This window comes from Myotis brandtii, unplaced genomic scaffold, assembly GCF_000412655.1.
Source record: "Myotis brandtii unplaced genomic scaffold, ASM41265v1 scaffold83, whole genome shotgun sequence".
Taxonomy (NCBI): Eukaryota; Metazoa; Chordata; class Mammalia; order Chiroptera; family Vespertilionidae; genus Myotis; species Myotis brandtii.
In genome coordinates, this window is record NW_005371371.1 from 6,337,049 (window position 1) to 6,356,297 (window position 19,249).

Below are 19,249 nucleotides of genomic sequence, written 5' to 3' on the forward strand. Positions count from 1 at the left end.
CTTTCCTTACAAGCTAACTGGTCAGTGAATTTGAGAATATTTACTTCTGAGTGCTAGTTTTTGCTCTTCTCCATACTGAGATGACTTAATTGAGTTATATAAATTTTAGATATATCCTATTAATAAAAGGCTGATATGCAAATTATCCCCTTGACCAGGAGTTCAACCTGGAGTTCAACCAGGAGTTCTACCAGGGGGTGGGACCAGCCCGCCAACCACCCGTGGCCCCTCCCCCTGGCCAGCCCAGCCTGATCAGCCCAGATCAGGGCGGGCCAGACCCCACCCAGGCACAAATTTGTGCACCAGGCCTCTAGTTATTATATTTGTACATAAATTTTGTATAATTCATAGCAAATTTTATTTAGGGAATTCTTCATGGCAAAAAAGTATTCATTTAAACTGCAAAAATACATTTTTTATCACTATCTTATTAATGAAAGACAGGAGTAACTTAGATAAATTATTTCTCTGATTATAAGGTACAAAATGCTTTTCATAAATGTCAGGAGAAGTTAACATAGACAGCAAGGATGGCCAAACTGTTACAGGTATCAATGAAATAGTCAACAGATATGTGGAGTCTAAGGTCTGGTAAAAATAGATACATTTAAATCTATACTTTAGTCATTTCCTCTTCTTGATTTATGTTTTCTTGGTTGTTTGCAGGCACAGCCAACAGGCGAAGTGGAAAAGATGGCACGTGTGGCTGAGGCTGATTGTATACAATCAGAGTGATTATGTGGAAATCAATCAGAGTTTTCTCCTTAGAATATGCTTGTTCTGACATAATGAGTGACATTGGAGCTAATTTTTATTCATTGCCTTTGCCTTTCAAAAAGATCTTTCTTTCCCTCAGTGTTATTTTGTGTCTGTTTCTCTGCACATCCTGAAAACGTGCAAAAACTATTTTACATATTTTTTATATTCTTAAAGTTATTTACCAATGTATTCAGAAATAATTCAACTTTATACGTTTATAAAAATAATATATATTAAACAAATCATCAATTGAGCACTACCAAATCTTTTAGACAGGAGTTTGACTGGTAAAATGTGGTGAAATAAGAGAGGCAATGCCAGAATTCACATGTAAAAGAAACTGTCAGTTAGCTACAGTTATCCTAAGCTATTTTTCAGTTTTGAGGACATTTAAACTTCAATTTCAAATGTTGTTACTTATAGTAGGAAGAATTCTAAGATGTAGACCTTGCCAATTATGCCCTTATTTTAAGTGTGGGTAGGACATGTAATTTGCTTCTAGCGAATAGAAAATGGCAAAGGTAGTGGAATATGTTGACTGATATGCAAAGGTAAAGACATTTCACAGAAATAATTACACCCACTAATCAGTTGACTTTACTTTGAATAAAAGAGGTATTTTCCTGGGTGGGTCTGGTCTAATCAGGTAAGCCTTTAAAAGAGGTCAGTGACCATTACCTACAAAGGAGCACTCATATGACTGTCAGCTGATTTCTCAACAGAAACTTCTCAGGCCAGAAGGCAGTGGCAAGAAATATTCAAAGTGATGAAAAGCAATGACCTACAACCAAGATAACTCTAAGGAGCAAAGTTATCATTTAGAATTGATGGTCAGATAAAGAGCTTCATAGACAAGAAAAAGCTAAAGGAGTTCATCACCACTAAACCAGTATTGCATGAAAAATGAAATGTTGAAGAGTCTTCTTTAAGAAGAAGAAGAAAAAGCCAAAAATCGGAACAGTAAAATGACAATAAATACATATCTATCAACAATTGAATCTAAAAATCAAAATAAATAAACACAGAATCTAATGAACAAAATAAACTGATGAATAATATTGAAACCTCTAGCTCCATGGAAACATGGAGCAGACTGAGGAATCTGAAGGGGTAAGGGGAAAGGAGAGCAGGGAAGAGATTAACCAAAGAACTTGTATGCATATATGCGTTATCCATGGACACAGACAACAGGATGGTGAAGGCCTGGGGCAGTTCGGATTTTGGTGGAGGAAGGCAATGGGAGTAAAAACAGGGGGGAGACATCTGTAATACTCTCAAATATAAATACATTTAAAAACAAAACAAAACAAAAAACCTGAATAAGGAGGCTACTGTGCATTCCAATGCTGAAAGGAATGAATTGTGCCATGAACCAGGTAGAACAATCATCACCACAGCCCTGCCTAGCACCTTGATTTTGGCTCATGAGGTAAGATATTAACAGAGGATCCAGTCAATTTGTACAGCAACTTCTGACTCATAGAAACTTAGATAATGAAAATGTATTGATTAAATATGCTAAAATGGTGATAATTTGCTAAAGAAATGGAGAATCAATACATTACTTTTTAAAAGGTATTTCTAAGAATAAATAACTCTATTAACTTATTTATTCACAAATTCATATACATAATATAACTTTATCAACTAGGTATTATATAAATAAAACACTTTTCCTCCTCAAGGAGCTCTGTGTATGCATGCATAAATGACAGAAAGAGGGAGAGGAGAAGAGAGGAGAGGGGAGAAGAGGAGAGGAGAGGAGAGGAGAGGAGAGGAGAGGAGAGGAGAGGAGAGGAGAGGAGAGGAGAGGAGAGGAGAGGAGTGGAGAGGAGAGGAGAGGAGAGGAGAAAAGAGAAAGGAAATTATAGTACAAAGAAATAGTCATCCACTCAAGGTTAAAATTAATGAGTACATATGACTGTTTGAGGCTGTATACTTCTTTATTAAAAGGGATTTGTATTTCAAGTTCTATTTAGTAATTTCCAGCATCTTGCAAGGTATATTTCTGGAAAGGATTACTTGAGAGTGGTAGTTTTTTCTTAGACAAGATCACTGCCATAATGTCTTCTGTACCATATGCCTTTTAAAAAGTAGAACCCTATCAAGTGGTATCATCTAATTGTTATCATATTCAGTATGGGCATGTTTGTGATTCATTTGCAAATAGAGTTGACTCTGAGTTTAGCTCTTGGAAAGTAATGCAGCTTCTGCCTTGGGCACTGGAATACTTGCTCCTGAGGCCTTAACTCATCATATAAGCACTCTGACTGCCATGTTGTGAGGAAACCCAAATTAAGTCTACAAAAAGGTTAGCTGTCTCCTGCCAAGGCAAGCACCTTCCTAGCTCTGGACCCATAAAATCCAGAGATATAATAAAATTATTGTTATAAAATATGTTTTAATGCATTGTTGGGGGGCAATTAGTTATGAAGCAATAAATAAGTAGAAAAGTGATGTTCTTCTCACACTAAAAACTATGGAGAGCAATTAACAATATAAGCATGTAACTTGCTCTGCCTATAGTGGGGTCTATGTCAGCTACAGTGATTATTTAAAAGAGCTATTATTGACCATTGCTTTCTATAATACCTAACTGAGCTAACATGTGCTAGCTTTGATATAATGCCAGGCACATATAATGTTGGCTGGAAAATATTAGCACCTTCTTATTCTAAGTTTGACTTAAAGCACTATTTTATTCTCTCATTGATTAACTTCGTACATAAACAAAGAAAAACAAAATATCATAGGGTATATATGAAGGCATAGAGATCCTTGGATGCAAAGGTGAAGTAACTAAAAAGGATGCTGTTATTTTCTCTATATGACACCAACTATTTTTTATACCTCAAAAGTTTAAGCTTTTAACAAATAAGAACATTTTACTGAAGTACTTCAAAGTCTAAGAAGAGGAAATTATCATTTGATGTTTTAGAAGGCTATAATCTCTTGAGATATTCTTTTTATATTGATTGATTCATAATAAATGTAGGAAAAATTTAATCTTACATAGTCATTTATATAATATTCACTTCCATAATATAAAATACCGTGTATATTACAAAATGCCAATATATCATAAAATGTTATATTTGAAGGGAATTTAGGTTTTAGATATTCCTAATTCATTGCCTTATATGTCAATGAAGAAATTGAAGTCCAAGATAAGGACTGAAAAAAAGCCTTACAGATACTCTGTGGCAAAACCCCAAATTCCTATGCCATATTCTCTTTCCACATTATGATTATCTGACTATTTTGACTTTCTGTGTAGATGTCTAGGCACTACCTCTGATTCATTTTGTTAATGTATTTTTAAACTGTTTCTACTAACCTACTCTTAATTTCTCTGTTACACAATTTGTAAACTAAATGTGTAAGTCCTAAGCTCATGAACTGGTTGTCAACTAACCCAATTTGATTAGTTTGAGTATATATTTTTTTAAAGTCTAAGTAAAGTAATTATGTATTTCTCTTGTAGATTTTCATATGCAAGAAATAGAGGTTAAGAAAGAGAAGAGGCCAATCTTGAACCAATTAGAATTCCACTGGACATAGAAAACGTTTACAATCAAAACCAACTGGCTAATGAATAAGCAAGTTTAGGCAGGTGATTATATCAATTATGTTGTCACAAAAAGTGCAAAGAAAAAATAATATAGAAAGGAAGCATAAACACCTAACTAACTTATAAAAATAAAGGCATAGAAATTACAAAATTAAAAAATGTTATATAATTCTAATGTTATACAATGAATTACTTAGTAAATATGCAAATAGATCTGATTATATTATTTTTAAATTCAATAAGTTGCCAATTTTTTCCTAACATTCTGTGTGTAATATATCAAGCTCTGTGATAAATAGTGGAGACAGAGATAAAAAGAACACACAATTATTACCCTGAAGGAGGAATTCACAATTTAGCTGTGGAGGTATAGAAACATCTCAGATTACCCTCATCAGAAACATACATTCTCCTCTTCCCCATTAATATCCACCATCCTCACATTAATGCACTATTGCAACTCTGTGTTCACATACTTAATACTATTTTAGGTACTAAGGACTGTCTGAAATTTAACCTAAGAAAAACAGTATTGGAAACATCAATTCTATCCCCTGCTCTTTCTATTTGGTATTAGATTTGACTATTTGTTGATTTTCTTTGTGACATTTAGTACTATAGAAATTACAGGACACAATAAATTACAAAAATTATTTTATAAACTGTTAAATGGTAACTGGATATTTGTTATTTTTGTGTAGCTGTTCTTTCCTTGAAACTTACAAATTTACAGTTAAACCTTGAACCACACAGGGTTGAACTGTTTGGGTCCACTTATATGTGGATATTTCTCAATAAATATATTGCAACATTTTTTGGAGATTTGAAACTATTTGAAAAAACCTGCAGACTAACCACATAGCATAACAATGTTGAACAAAAAAAGTTAGTTTCATCATGAATGCATAAAATATATGTATGTAGTAGTCTATTTTATTATTTGCTACCATAAAATATATACAAACCTATTATAAAAAGTTAAAATTTATCAATATGTATGCAACCAATACCTAGAGACTAAATAGTGCCATTTGCAATAGAAAGAAATGTAACCAAAAGTAAAGATGCAATATTAAATCATCCTATATAATACAAGGCTAATATGCAAATTGTCCCCTCCACTGCAATTTCGAACTGGAGTTCAACTGGGAGTTCAACCAGGAGGTGGGATCAGAACTGCCTGTGACCCCTCCCTCATCCTGCCCCACCCCTGATGCCCCCCACCACTCCAGTCGGCCAACTGCCCATGGCCCCTCCCCCCAGCTGGCCCAGCAAGTTCGAACTGGAGTTCAACCGGGAGTTCGACCAGGAGGTGAGGTCAGCCCGCCAACTGCCTGTGACCAGTCACCCAGGCTTCCCCACCGCTGATGCCCCCCCACCCCAGTCGGCCAACTACCCACAGCCCCTCCCCCCACTTGGCACAGCCCGATTGGCCCTAATCAGGGTGGGCCGGCCAGATGCCACCTGTGCATGAATTTGTGCACCTGGCCTCTAGTAACTGCATAAAATGAAATGTAGTATCTACCCTACTAGCGTAATCATTTTGTAGCCACCCAAGTGCTATTGCATGAGCTCAGGTGTTGTGAGTTTCCTTGTAAAAGACTGTGTGACACTATCTCCGCATGATCAGTGTCGCTTTAGTAACTGGGAATCACAGTAAAATGTGATCTCTTGGTTCTTGCATATCTTTTCTCCCTGTTTAGTGCAATGCCATAAACCTTGAATAATATCACAAAACTCATGGGAAGTGCCACTGGAGATGCTGGAAGTGCTCCAAAGAAGCAGAGAAAAGTCATGACAGTATAAGAAAAAGTTAAATTGCTTTCTATGTGCCATAGCCTGAGGTCTGCAGCTAAGGTTGCCCACTATTTCAAGGTAAACAAATCTGTGTGAGGATCATTGTAAAAAAAAAAAGAAAAAATTTGTGAAGTCGTAGCTGCAACTACTTCAGCAGGTGTGAAAACCTTGTACTTTTTGTGAAGTACGTTTTTATCTCAGGTTGAAAATACAGCTTTTATGTGGGTGCAGTATCACTCTAAGAAAGACATACTTGCAGACTCTAATAGCATCCAAGTAAAAGCTAAGTCATTATGTGAAAACTTAAAACCAAAGGAAAGACAAGGATCTAAAGTCTGAGAAATTAATGCCAGCAAAGGATGGTTTGATGATTTTAGAAAAAGGTTTGGCTTAAAAAATGTCAAGATAACAAGAGAAGCAGCTTCATCTGACCAATTGACAGTAGACAAGTTCATAGAAACCATTAAGAAAATTATCGAGGAGAAAGGATATCTGCATGAACAGGTTTTTAATGCAAAGTAAGTGTCATATTCTGGGGGGGGGGGGAAATGCCACAAAGGACATTTACTAGTAAAAGAGAGAAGCAAGAACTAGGATTTAAAACAGAAGGGGCTATGCTAACTTATGTTTTATGCAAGTGCTGTTGGGTTTCTGATCCGGACTGCCCTTATCTATATATATAAAAGCCAAGTGACAAGAATGACAGAACGACTGGAACAACCAGAATGACCAGTCGCTGTGACACACACCGCAGTGGCCAACTGGCCCAAGAAGTGCCCTGATTGCCCCCCTCAACTGCCCGTGGCCCCTCCCTTGGCCGGAATGACCAGTCTCTGTGACGCACACCGCAGTGGCCAACTGGCCCAATAAGTGCCCTGATTGCCCCCCTCAACTGCCTGTGTCCCCTCCCTTGGCCAGGTCCCCCACCCCAATTGAGGCAGCCCCTCCCCCTTGACAGCCCGGCCCTGATCACCCACCCCATCGGGGCTGGCCAGCTGGACCCCACCCGTGCACAAATTTGTGCATCGGGCTTCTAGTCTACATATAAAGCTGCTAATCCTTAAATCTTGAAGGAAAAAGATAAACACCAACTGCCAGTCTTTTGAAGAAGGCTTGGGCAATGAAACTCATTTTTCTGAATTGGTTCCATTGATATGATGTCCCAGACATGGCTGAAAGGTTGTGGGTTTGATTCCCAGTCTAAGTGTCTATGGGAGACAGCCAATCAACGTGTTTCTCTCACATCAATGTTTCTCTCTCTCCCTCCCTCCTTCTCTAAAATGAATTTTAAAAATTCTAAGATATACATTGTCCCCGATGTCAGGAAGTACTTTGCAAATAAGGGACTGTCTTTTATAGTTCTTTTTATATTGGACAATGACCCTGGCCACCTCATGAGTTAAACAATGAAGACATCAATGTGGCCCACTTGGCCCAAACACAATGTCTCTAATTTAGCTTCTAGGTTAGGGCTCATAAGGAGCTTTAAGGCTCATTACACATTCTATGGAAAGGGATTGGCAGCACTTTGGAAGAGAACCTGGATGGAACATCACAAAAGTCTGGAAGGATTGGAGTATTGAAAATCCCATTGCTGTTATAGAAGAAGCCAGGAGGCCATCAAGCCTGAAACAATACATTCCTGCTGAAGAAAACTGTCCAGATGTTGCTGATACGTCACAAGATTTACAACAGAGCTAATCAAGAAAGTAATGAAAGAGATTGTGGATAAAGCAAAAAGGTGGGGGATCATAGATTTCAAGGTGTGGATCTTGAAGAAATTCAAGAGCAAATAGACACCACACCAGAGGAAGCTAAATTAATGGAAGACAAATTGATGGAGATGAGTGTTTCTAAACCAGAGCCAGACCATGAGGAAGAAGACAGAAAAACTGATAATGCTCCTTTTAAGGTGTTAGAAAACAAATTGGCTTAGACAATCTGGCAAAAAGGTTCTGATTACTCAGTACACCTTTTGACTACTTTTATGACATGGACCCTTCTATGATAGGAACACTGAAACTAAATCAAACAGTGGAAAAAAGAGTGGTACCGTGCAGAAATAATGTTAAAGAAATGCAAAAACAAAAATGTCTTACAGAAATTATGATGCATTTCCATAAAGTTTCACCAAGTGTATCTGCTTTTCTTGCCTACTCTTCCACCTCTTCCTCTTCCTCCTCGGCCTATTCAACAGAAAGACTGCAAGGAGGATAAAAACCTTTTTAATGATCCACTTCCACTTAATTAATAGTAAATCATCATCATGCCATATAGCTAAGGAAGTATCTGTTTGTGTGTCTTTATGTGAAAATCTAATAATAGTAAGGCAAGAACTGTGTGAAAGGTTTTTGTGTCATTATCACCAACATCATCATCCCCTAAGTATTTATTGTGCAGAACATCATGTGCAACACTGGTATTGAACTGGATAGCCTATCTTTATGTAGTCAGAAGGAGAGTGATATTTAACATTAAATTAATAATGTGTTAAGTTTCTTACTGTTTTATAACTTTGCTTTCAAAGAGTTAGATTACTGTATAGTTTGCCTTTCTCTCTTGTAATTGGAGAAACTGCATATTAGCCTACCACAAGTGTTGTTTTTAATAAAATGTAATAATGTTTCTAACACTGTATTATAAAGATGATTGTAATAGTGCATACTATAAAAAGTTTATAACAATTCATCATTAGCATGAAGTAGACTAGGCTACTGTGAAGCAATCATATAGATTACTCTAGCCTACCATAAAACAATTATATTTCTCTTTATTATCAACGCATACATCTTTATACCTGTAAATAATATTAATTTATTTTTCACATTATAGTTTTAATTTTTGATGTCTAGTGTTGGTAATATATATATATGTGTATAAATATATATCATCTACAGTCTTTTGAATCATATAATATAATATTGATATAAATACTGACAGAAGATTCATCTTTTAAACAGGTGGCATTGATTTCTGGCACTGATAAAGTACAGTACTGTAAATGTATTTTCTCCACCTTATGATTTTCTTAATAACATTTTATTTTCTTTAGCTTATTTTATTATAAGATTACAGTATATAATACATATAACATGCAAAATGTGCTTTAACTCACTGGCTGTTTATGTTATTAGTAAAGCTTCTGGTTAACTATAGGCTTCTAGCAGTACAGGTTTTGGGGAGTCAGAATTATCCTAGATTTTTGACCATGGAAGGGTTTGACGCCCCTAGTTTCCCTATTTATCAAGTGTCAACTGTACTTTGAATTTTACAAATATAATTTTGAGCTCTTTTTTTTTTTAATCCTCACCCAAGAATATTTTTCCATTGATTTTTAGAGAGAGCGGAAAAGAGAGGGGAAGACAGAGAGAAATATCGATGTGAGAGAAACACATTGATTGGTTGCCTCCTGCATGCTCCCCTATTGGGCGGGATGAGGAGGAGTCTGCAACCTAGGTACATGCCCTTGAATGGAATGGAACCCAGGACCCTTTGTTCTGCAGGCCAACACTCTATCCACTGAGCAAAACTGGCTAAGGCAAAAATTTATTGAATTAATATAACATGAAAAATGTTGTTTTTAAAAAAGCAAAGTAATTTAGTTTTTCTATCTTTAAAAAAAAGTGATATACAGGGCGCTGCAAAAGTAGGTTTACATTTGTGACTATGCGAAACAGTGTTTATTTGGGGGGTTATTGTTCATAATTATTGTATTATTTTCCATAGAAAAACTATAAAACTGTTTTTCCCCCACCCTGTACATTGAATTATTTCTATGTAAAGTTTTTGGGATATTATTCTTGTCACAAATTTAATCATATATTTTAGTGTTTAAAATTTTGCTTTGACCTTTCATGTGGTGGGAAAGTAAATTCTATAAATAAAAATGAATAGTGAGAAGTTTTCATCAAACATTACAGAAAATATACATTGTTTCAGAATTCACAGTGGTAAAATGACCACTGGATGGGGGTTTTGGTAAATACAAAATGATTTTTATCAATAATTAATGTACGCACATCTAATATTATTTCTCCAAAAGAAAGAATTACACTTTCTGGTGAAAAGAAAGCTTTCTCTTTTTTTTTCCCTAATAATTTTTGCAACGCAAATCATACTAAATTTTAAAACACTTCACAACCCATTTGTTCACCCTGGAATTTGTTACTGTGTGGATTTCTCTTCTAGTATAAGAGGGTCCTTTGGCCTTGTTACTTTCCATTCCTATCCCACTGAGGTTAGCCAAGGTTCACTTGCCTTGTCAGTTAAGTTTCTAAACCAGATGAATTATATTTTCTGTAATTGACCTAACCACAGTTAATTGCCTAATAGACTATGCCTACTCTAACTGAAAAAAGAATTAATTGCTTGGAAAAGAATGCATTATATATTTCAGTCACATCTACACAATCATGCTAGAACAAAGTGACAAATACAGGCATTTCAATGTGACCAGAGCCGAGGGCCACAGCAGAGACAATGCTTCAATTAGGTGTGTGCTAAAACCTTTCACCTTTTTGTGGGTGTTTTCTGGGGGTGAATGTAAGAAAAATGGGTTATAAATTGAACTTGTTGGAGCTGAGTAAATTATATATTCTTTTTAAAATTTTATTACAGAAGAGAATTATGTTAGGTGAAATTTGGTGAAGGTTTAGGTACAATTAAAAAAATATATCATTCATAAAAGAAAGCTAATTTTTTTTTAAATTCTAAGTTTTTACTATTAATAATTTAGTCCTGCATTTTAAAATGTATTTGTTATTCAAGGTATAATGCCAAGAGTAGTATTTTATTTTAAATTTCTCTGAAAACCTAAGATGCACATCAAATAACTTGGTACTTAGGATAACCATTTTTTACTAGATTTTTCTCCTATATATGAAGAGGTGCCAATACCTTATTTTACTAAGCCATAATAATAATGCCAGTGAATCACAAGTTTTATTATTTAAATATAAGTGGAATATTAAAGAAAGAGATCAACAACTTTAACTATATCATCTCCCCCTGCTACACTCTAACAAATTTGCTACAATAAATGGAAAGTTAAAAAATATAATAAGTTTTAGGTAATACATTTAAGTGTAATTGATAATCAGGTCAATCTCAGAAAATCTTGAGTTGGTTATACTCTAAATTAAATATAAGGTTTCTAATGCCTGGAAGCCTTTTTAACTGTTATATCATTTAGTCAAATATTTTTAAAAGTCTACACTCTTAAATGAAGACTTCAAAACCCAATGCTTTAGAAAAGGCCAGAGAGTCTCAAATATATTTGCTATTCTAAAGCCCTCCCAAGATAATCAATAAATTGATGAAATATAATATGCATGTTCATGAATAGGATCCTATTTCTAATTCTAATGTGAAAGAGTCTGCTTATAAAACAGGATAATACTAAGAAAAATGTGTAAATAAAAGAAACTTTATTTGTCACTTTCAAGGTCTCTCCTTCCTTTTCCCATCTAGACACTCCTCTTCCTGCTTCCCCTTTAATCCTAGATCAACTGAAATTTACATTAGCTATTTAAATATTTCTTGGGTGCATTAAAAGTTTAACAGGAAATAAACAGTATTATTGATTAAAGAAGCAAATTGAAGCTTGAAAATTATCCATGGGGCCCAGCTGGTATGGCTCAGTGGTTGAGAATTGACCCATGACCCAAGAAGTCACAGGTTCGATTCCTGGTCAGGGCACATGCCCAGATTGTGGCTCAATCCTCAATAGGGGGGGTGCAGGAGGCAGCAGATCAATGTTTCTATCTCTCTATCCCTCTTCCTTCCTCTCTCTAAAATCATTAAAACATATTTTTAAAAAATTATCCACAGATTGTAATTACCCCAAATCTCCAGTGACTCTCAACTGTTACATTTCTCTAAATCAAGCACGCTTACTCCCACTCCACAAATAAATGCTATTACTTTTTTTATTCTGCCTAGAAAATCCTTCCCTTTTCCTGCCTCATTTCTGTGTGAATTCTGATTCAACATTTAATAACTAAGTCAAGTATTCCTCTCTGAAGAATGAATTGCTCTCTTATTGGTTCCCCATTGATTCTTAGTTATAAAATATTTTTAGTGCAATTATGAGCTCACACATCTGTGTCCTGCTTTAGTCTGAGATGAGACTGAATTCAAGGAGCATGTTCTATTTCTTTGTATAGATTAATTTATCACATAATAACAGCCCATGACATTTAAAGAATGCTTAGTATTAATGAATAAAAATGGTCAAAACTGATAAAGCTCCTTTAAGGTGTTAGAATTATGACATTAGCCAACTAACAGCACATTTTCTAGAAAACTGAGCACTTTCTGATGCTTAAAATCACATTAACGAAAGATATCTTCTCTTTTACTTTTTCACTAGGATAAAAGCTAACTGGGGAGATTTCCCAGTTGAAAGAACATAACCAGTATTTTGAAGAAGGTAAAAATGTTTTAGTTGAACAAGTAGAAGTAGCATTTAGAGACATGAAATGTGTTGTATGATAAAGTGAATGTAAGTGTTCATGATATGCATGAAGTAGACAGTGATGTAGTCCTTAAGAGACTAGAAGATGCAACAGGTAGGAAGAGGCCAGTTGTTGAAATATTTGAAACTCACAGTCAAATCTCTCCTAGTTTGATGCAATGCTAGTGATTACTAATTGAGGCTACATTTGCTCAAGGTGATTGTATAATCACAGCTAACTTCCAATTCCTGATGTAGTTTAGTTATGTAGCTCACAACATGAAAGAGAGAGGAAAAGGGTACACTGCAGAACATTTTGCAGAATACAGATGCTGCAAGGGTAGCTTTTCACTTGAGTGTTAGCCTAAATACTCAAAGCACCATCCATTTTTGGAAAAGGATTAATGGAGACATTTATTTCAATATATATGTTTTGTTTCCTCTCATTGGGAATAGAGTTTTCCATATCCTCCTGACAGCTTGTCAATGGAAAGGTGTTCATCCCTGCTTTATCACGTCTGTTTGCTTAATATAAAGCAGGTGCAGAGAAAAAGAAAACAGACTTAGGACTGGTTAATGTAAAAATACTCTGTGATGAGCAGTATAATGCAAGATAACTTTGGATTTTCAAATTCAACATATTGACTCTTTCAAATATCATGTTATTCATATTTGCTGAAGGACTCTTTTCTAAGTTTCTACCTTGGAACATATAGTTTAGTGGGAAGATATGTGTTTGTATAAATAAGCTGACTCTAATCCCAAATGAATGGTTGTACAAATCTGTTCTCAGCATTGATATTAATTTATTATACAATCAGAATATGGCAAATGAAATAAAAGTTGTAACTTGCCTTACATCATTTTTTGTTTCCACTCACACCTCTTTCACATATAAAATTCCTAGTCTATAGGGATATCTTAGTACATATGTAAATAGATCACTTTTTTTATTTATAGAAGGTGATTGTTTGTTCCCCCAGGTGGTTGTAAAATTGCAATTTCAGTTTGACATGATACAAATTGGTTTAGAGAAAATAAATTATTCTAAAGACTTTAGAAACTGAAATGATGCTTTTGGAGCATAGTAATAAGATAAATAAATCTAGAAGATGGTGATTTTTATCTTTCAAGCACTAGATGGGTTTGCCTAGGATCATGCCTCTGAATTTAGGTAACTAATTTTTATCCAGAAATATTTTTTTTACTTCTATAAAAAAATGGAAACTAAGAACTACCATAAAACAATACTAAGTTTACAATCTTTTGAAATGTGTATTTATACAGGCCATGAAATAAAAATACTTTGTTCAAGAAAAAGTTGTATTTTTAATGCCACTCTGAATGGCAGACTGAAAATAAAAATTTTAAGACTGAATAAATGGTTTTATGATTTAGTCTTTTTCCCAGCCTGTTCTTTAAACGGGGAATATTGAAGCATGGGAAAATACACTGAATTTAGGACATTTTATTTTTAAGTAATATTTTATTAAAAACAAATGTATGTATAAATAAGTATACAAATCATAAACCATAGGCTTCACAGATCTTAAGTGAACATACCCATATACAGTAACCAGCATGCCAGTAAAAATAAGACATGAATATTACCAGATTCCAGAGGCCCTCTCATGCTCCATTCCAAAGATAATTACTATCCTGCCTTCTAACACCATAGATTAGCCTTGTCTGTTCTCTCAAAGACAACTCTTCCATGCAAATATCAGTTCCATTTTAGAAGATCTTATGTGTGACTTTACATTTTTCTCCTTATCAATCATTAGCCAAGAGGTATCAACAAGGAATGAGAAGAAAATCAAATACTTCAAAGCGTTTTAACATAACAATGTTCTTCATTATTATTGAAAGTACTTGGAAGTTGCTAATGTCACCCAGGTTGAAAGTGAAGTTTGTGTTTTGATGACTGCCAAAGCATTGTTTCCACAATTTTTTCCTACACTATTTTTGGCCAACGTTAGATTTACCAAAGTAAATGCCTAAATCAGTGGTTGGCAAACCACAGCTCGTGAGCCACATGCGGCTCTTTGGCCCCTTGAGTGTGGCTCTTCCACAAATACCACGTGCGGGAGCACACGTACAGTGCGATTGAAACTTCGTGGCCCATGTGCAGAAGTCGGTTTTCGGCCTGGGCGAGTCTATTTTGAAGAAGTGGAGTTAGAAGAAGTGGGGGGTGGACATATAGAGAAGATGAATGAAAGGAGATAGACGAAACAAGTATAAAAGACGAATGTGGATGGTAGAGTTGGAAGGGGTCCACCTCAGCAAACGTACCTCAATCAGATTGAGGATGTTTTTAGCAAAGGCCAGCTTAGGAGTACCCTAATTAAGTTAATAACAATGTACCTACCTATATAGTTTAAGTTTAAAAAAATTTGGCTCTCAAAAGAAATTGCAATCGTTGTACTGTCGATATTTGGCTCTGTTGACTAATGAGTTTGACGACCACTATACTAGAACATTATGTAAGAGCATATTGAAAGATTAATTCAGTCACTTCAGATATAATATTTAGTTTTAACAACTAGTATTTTATTCTCTATAGTCATATCTCACAGTTTAAAGTGCTCAGTGAGTTCTTACAGAAAAATGACTATGTCAAGAGCATATAATTACTTAAGTACTTCACTCAAGCTATTAGTATTAAAGGTTTTCAGGAAATGTTTTTAATTTTGCTTTAAGATTGGTTGAATTTTCAATTGAATAAAACAAGAAGATTGTCAATATAAAACCTCCAATGTCTTGGTCTCTTCTTTTTATGCTCATTCTCCATATTCTACAAGGTATAATTGATGAATTGGGATAATTTCTTATTTTTTACCTGGCTAGAATAACCTGAGAAGAAAAACAACTTCTAACGAAGCAACTACTGAGTTCTTATGGTAGATGCTGTACATAATATCTCAGCTAATTTGCTCAAAACCTCAGTGAGGAAAATATTATGCCCATTTTATACTTGAAAATTGAAGTTCAGGAAAAATATGCAATCTGTTCAGCATTATCCTAGCATGACTGCTAGATAAAGAATCCTATATAAGAAAAGGCTAATATGCAAATAGACCAAACAGCAGAACAACTGAACAACTGGTTGCTATGATGTGCACTGACCACCAGGGGTCTCATGTGGAACATGGTGGGCATGGGCAGCAGGCAACAGGCGGCAGAGAACGAAACTTGAAGGGGGTCGGCCATGGCAGGATGGTGGAGCAGGTGAGCAGGAGTGCCAGACCAAGGCGGGGTGCTGGCTGCTGTCATCAGGACGAGCCTCTGGTGGTTACTGAAAATTCTTTGTTCCTACACACCATGGTCCTGCCCAGCGCTCACACCTGCTGCTGGCACCAGAGCTGCCATTCACACCCAATGCCTGGCACCAGTCCTGATCGCTTGGCGCCATCAGCAGGTGCAAGTGGCGGCTGTTGGCTCCGATCGCCCCTGAGGGCTTCTCCACTTCCCCCTGCTCCTGAGAGATGATCGAGGCAGCAGCTGCCACTTGTACTGACTGCTGGCGCCAGCCCCAATCACTCTATGCCATAGCAGGAGGGGCCGGGTGGGGCGCAGAGGATGGGCCAAGACCCGCCCCCATGCCCACCGCAGCCTCATGGCCCACAGTTCCTTTCAAGGTGCACAAATTCATGCACTGGGACCCTAGTTGGATTATAAAACCATTTGACTCTAAATCTCTACTGAAAGATGCTTTTACATAGTATTTAAGGCTAAATATTAGTACTAGATATAATATATGGGTTGATTAACTTTTATTTCTTTAAAAACAAAACATAGTTTTAGAATTTTCAGAGTGTAAATAGCAAACACTATTTGGGTTTGTGTCCTAGTATCTTTCAATATCCTCATAAGAGTATAAGGTGATTAGTCCAGTGGTTCTAAAAGTGTGGTACTTGGACCAGCAGCATCAGCATCATCCTTGAGTTTGTTAGAAACAAAAATTCATGAGTCCCACCTTAAATCTCTGAATTTCTGAGCCTGGGACCCAGAAAACTATGTTTTAACAAACTCTTGAAATGATTCATATACATGTTGAAGCTAAGAACCACTGACATTATTTTGAAAAGCAAGAAGTATAGAACCAGACTATTTATGATTGTATAGGTCTGTAAAATACTAGTGGTGTGACTGAGCAATTTAGTTCATGTTTCTAAGTCTCAGTTTCTTCATTTATGAAATTTAAATAATAATAGTACCTGTATCACAGGGTTGTTTTGAGGTTTATGTAACACACATAGAAAAGGATCATAGCCTGCCGAAACTGGTTTGGCTCAGTGGATAGAGCGTCGGCCTGCGGACTGAAGGGTCCCAGGTTCGATTCCGGTCAAGGGCATGTACCTGGGTTGCGGGCACATCCCCAGTGGGAGATGTGCAGGAGGCAGCTGATCGATGTTTCTCTCTCATCGATGTTTCTAACTCTCTATCCCTCTCCCTTCCTCTCTGTAAAAAATCAATAAAATATATATATAAAAAAGAAAAGGATCATAGCCAGAACTATGTAAATAATTAGAAATAAACATAATTTTTAATTAATACCTGCTAACATACTTAGTATCAAAAACATTCACTAAGTTGCTCAATATTTTTGAATAATTTATTTTAATAATGAAGGCTAATAAATATCAAGTTATTGAATAGAAATAAACATTCTTTTTGTAATCTGTTTCACCATTTAATATATATAAAACAGAAGGAAGGTGATGGAAAGCTCATATAAATATGATACAGTAAATTACACTGTTTAATGAAGATGATTGCATAGAGAATTCAAAGTAGATGCAAGTAGTGCTACAAATTAGAAACTGCCAATGATGACTTAACAAACACATGATTTCACAAACAAATCAAAGGAGAGGAAAAATTTCAGATGAATTTAAATCTCTCCATATAAATTTAATCTTGTGATAAATGATTCTCAAGAAAAAGCATGAGATGTTAATTCTTCATTCCCAAAAGTAGGGAAGCTTCGAAGTTGAGAGCAATTATCGTAGAAGCTAGAATAGTCGATGAAAACAATAGAATTCATACACTTGCATTTAAGTGTATGAGAATAACATTTACTGTTATTTGCTTTTCTATTCAATGCCAATGTTAATGAGAGTCATGCTGTATGGTTGCACCTGTGGCTGAGTAATCACAATATTTCTCATGGCAAGTTTGCAATGGGGGAAGGATGCAAAGGATCTGAGCAAAGAGAAACAGATGGTGTGTAAATGCCAAAGCAATAACCATACACTTTGGGGGAGAGTGTATATTTAAGTATCTTCATGTTCACAGCATGAAGTGAGGGCATCAACTGAAAAATGTAATAATTTTATTCTGTAGAATAAAAGTGCTTTCCCATGCATTCTCTTAGACAGTTCTCACTATAATACAGAGAGTTTAATGTTGCTGTTGTCCCCATTTTTCTGCTAAGGAAACAAAATGTTTGAGAATTTCAATTGTGTGACCAGGGTTACATAGCTAGTAAGTGTCCTAGGTGGAGATGAGACACCTCCTTATGTTTTGTTCCAAGATTTTTGTTCATACTATGCCACAGCCTCTTTTAGATACGTAATTCACTTTCCGTTAGAATTTATATCCTAACAGGAAAAAACTGAAGTGTGTCTGCAATAAAGAAATATCATTTTGCAATTGTATTTATAAATTAAAGGATTCAAATCCATACTATAGAGAGCAGTGATTGTATGCTTATAATATTTGTTTTCTGATCAAAAACTATGTATCTATTTTTTAGTAGGTTTACATTTTTTTCACAAAGATAATCCTATTCTATTGGACAGAAAAGGGTTTAAGTTTCTTGCCATGGGCAGCCCAGGACTCCTGTAGACTCAGCACTGGAGCTGGGCACGCCTCGGGTGCTTGCTCAGTAACAGGGCTGGAAAAGTTGCATCATGTCTCTACAAGAAACCAAACACTTCAGGGTCAGGATTCTCAACCCTTGTGAGATGGATGAAACCTGATAATAGAAATACCTTACTAGGCTCTAGAAAGCAGGGGCTTCATACATGTACTGGTAATTAAACCTTTTATGAATCTGAAAGTCAACATTTCTTCTCTTGATATATCTTTTTATACAGATACTAGTAGCCCTGCACATGAATCTGCACAAGTAGCTCGCTGCCCCTTGCCTCAGCTGGCCACCCCGCCCACCTCCGCTGGTAGCTCTCCCAGCTCCTAGCTCGATGCCCCGCCCTCCTGTAGCTCTCCTCCACTTGTAAATTGGTCATGACATTATGGCTTCTGGGCTAATTTGAATATTCCTCTATTATTATATTAGATAAAGCCTGCATTTTTATTTCTCCTGTGCCTGAGGTCTTGATTTAGCCATCCCCAGGATCATACAGACCAACTTGAAGCTGCCTCTGCCCGCCTGGTGCAAATGATTGTCCTTAATTTACCTTCCCTTGGATGACAGAGAGTGCTATAGACTCAATGTTTGGGTCTCCCCAAAAGTTCATATGCTGAAGCCTTCATTCCCAAAGTATTAGGGGGAAGGACCTTTAGGGGATGGCTGGGTTTTCATGAGGTCATTAGAGTGGATCATTCATGAATGTGATTTGTGCTCACATAAGAAAAAAAAACCATGAGAGATGATTTATCTCTCTGTCTTTCTACCATACAGTAAAAAGGCACCCATCTGCAAA